Genomic DNA, 3084 nt, shown 5'->3' on the forward strand with positions numbered 1-3084 from the left:
GAAAACAGAAGCATCCTGATGGAGGAAGTGGAATGTAGAAAACCACAGCCAAGAATGAGCATGGGAGGACACTTTTGGAGGCCGAGGCAGGCAGATCATCTGAGGTCAGGAGTTCGAGACCAGCCTGGCCAACACTGAGAAACCCCATCTCTACTAAAAATACAAAAATTAGCCAGGTGGAGTGGTGGGCGCCTGTAATCCCAGCTACTTGGGAGGCTGAGGCAGGACAATCGCTTAAAACCCAGGAGGCAGAGGTTGCAGTGAGCTGAGACTGTGCCATTGCACTCCAGCCTGGGCAACAGAGCGGAAACTCCCATCTCAGTAGCCAGTGGGCATGTCCTGTTTTGGAATTCAAGAGGATACAGCCAGCCCATTGCGCACTATCGGTCCTGGAGAGGAGGATGGCGAGGGATGGGAGTGAGCCGGCAGGGCTGTGCCAGGGATTCATGAAAGTCTATCTGCTAAACAGCTGCATCTGTCGGCTGCTCACACTCTCACACTCTTGCACCCTCTCCCTCTCCCCTCATCCTGTGCTGGTAGACATCAGCCATTTAGCCCTAGATGAAGGAACTGCTAACGGAGAGCTTTGGCAGGTACGGTGAGTTGGCACCCCAGAGGAGAACCCCTCCGTCTGCCACTTCAGGTTCCCACAACCCAAAGGCCAGCTCCCAGCGCATTTGTCCTAACGTGACACATACAAATCAGCAAGCCCTACCCAGGTGCACAGATGGGCTGGTCCAGAAAGAGACTCTGGGAAAACAGGACATGCCCACTGGCTACTAGAATAGTCAACCTCGCCATCATTAATAAACACAAAATGACAATCCAAGGATGAAAACCAGCAACGTGGAAGAGAAAGACAAACTGTTCCTGTACAGAGAAACAAAGTTGGCCGTTCACTCAGGACTAACATCCTGGGGGGACAGAACATGGCTACAGGGATAAAGGGAGTAAAGAAGAGAGAGGGGACCATTTATTAGGCATGGACATCGGCTAAGCCCTGTGCTCGAGCGTTCACATATATTTCCTCATTTAACTTTGCCAATGACTTTCTGAGATTGACAATATTCTTGTTGACCATTTTACAAATGAAGAATCTGTGAGTCAGAGAAGTCAATAATTTGCCCTGAGGCCATATAGCTGCTAAAAGGAAACACACTGCATTCTTTGTTTTGTTTGTTTTATATTTGTTTTTGTTCTTAGCATGGACACATTTATTAACCGAAGGGATGATCCTAACCATCAACACTTCGAAATAGTTGCATGTAACATGTTTGTGATAAAGATAAGTGAACACAGTCATGAAGAAGAAAAAAAACAACCCAGCAGTATGGAGCTCTGCTCATTGAACTGAGCTTGTTTATTTTCATAGCTAATTCCTGTCCAAGGTGACGGTGAAATTTTTATTCTACTTTTTTTTTTCATTTTCTTTTTTCTTAAATTATACCTTAAGTTCTGGGGTACGTGTGCAGAATGTGTAGGTTTGTTACATAGGTATACATGTGCCATGGTGGTTTGCTGCGCCCATCAACCTGTCATCTACATTAGGTATTTCTGCTAATGCTATCCCTCCCCTCTCCCCTCACCCCTCAACAGGCCCCAGTGTGTGATGTTCCCCTTCCTGTGTCCGTGTGTTTTCATTGTTCAACTCCCAATTATGAGTGAGAACATGCGGTGTTTGGTTTCCTGTTCTTGCGTTAGTTTGCTGAAAATGATGATTTCCAGCTTCATCCATGTCCCTGCAAAGCACATGAACTCATCCTTTTTTATGGCTGCATAGTATTCCATGGTATAATATTCTACTTTTTCATAGATCTGAGTACAGGTGACATTGTTCATGACACAGTCCACCACTGATTTCCCATCTTTTGATTTTCTTGTTGTGTTTTTCCTTCCCATCCCTCTCCTGATGTTGAACCAATGCGCCATCTGTAAGTGCAGACAGTCAGAGTTTTTCTGCCATCAGCTGTAGTTTCTTCTAACTTCTCTAACCAGGGTGTAAGAAGAAAACTGTTGTCTTCAAAGTGCTCTCAGTTTTTATGGTGAGGTTTTTGCTGTCATTAGAGATGATACAATCTGGTCTGGCCATTGCACCTGTGTTTTGCAGAGCTATTACCACTGCTAGTTCTTTCATGTCTTCATCAAAGCCTTTGGTGTCCATCAGGCACCATCTTCCTTCCAGCTGCTGAGCGGTGGCCTGGGTCTGCATGCGGAGTGCACAGAGCGGGGTCAGGCGTTGGCAGTGGGCTGTGCGACTCCCGGCACCTACAGGTGCTTTAGAAGGGACCTGCCCCAAATGCCATTTGTTGTTAAAGTCTTGATTGCTTTTATTTTATTACGAAGATGGTATGCAGGATACATGCTTATTCTAACAAATTTAAACAAAACAGAGTAAAAGTATCCCCAGAAAGAGCTTCTATTTCTGTTTCTCCAGACTTTTTCTACGCTTATGCCAGTAGATATGTATCTTATTTTTTCTTAAGTCTTCCAACAGTTTATTAGAAAGAATGTAGATGTTTAAAAAAATCCCCACTGTCATGAACTTAACTTGAGGTTTTCAGCTCTGGTATAAGCTGAATCAAAAAAAGAAATAAAAAAAGTATTAAACTTTTTTTTACTTATTTGCCATACTGACCGTGCAACTACAAATCTGGTCTAAATGTACACACTATCAAGCAACTATGTACAGCTTTCTTCGTCCTCCATGCTAAGAGATGTAAAAGCTTAAGGGTCAAACAATCAAATGTATATACATTTTTTCTTTTTTTAGACAGAGTCTCACTCTGTTACCCAGGCTGGAGTGCAATGGCGCGATCTCGGCTCACTGCAACCTCCGCCTCCCGGGTTCAAGCAATTCTCCTGCCTCAGCCTCCTGAGTAGCTGGGATTACAGGCACCCGCCACCATACCATGCCCAGCTAATTTTTGTACTTTTAGTAGAGACAAGGTTTCCCTATGTTGGCCAGGCTGGTCTCGAAGTCCTGACCTCAGGTGATCCGCCTACCTTGGCCCCTCAAAGTGCTGGGATTATAGGTGTGAGCCACTGCACGCGGCCCAAATGAATAATTTAAAAAAACCATCTAAG

General features: G+C 44.8%; 1 pseudogene; it reads right to left on the reverse strand.

The window, feature by feature from the left end:
* Positions 1 to 896: 896 nt before the first annotated feature.
* Positions 897 to 2209, reverse strand: LOC116467877 (fatty acid-binding protein 5-like; annotated as a pseudogene).
* Between the last annotated feature and the right edge of the window lie 875 nt (positions 2210 to 3084).

This window comes from Hylobates moloch, unplaced genomic scaffold (assembly GCF_009828535.3).
Source record: "Hylobates moloch isolate HMO894 unplaced genomic scaffold, HMol_V3 SCAFFOLD_5, whole genome shotgun sequence".
NCBI lineage: Eukaryota > Metazoa > Chordata > Mammalia > Primates > Hylobatidae > Hylobates > Hylobates moloch.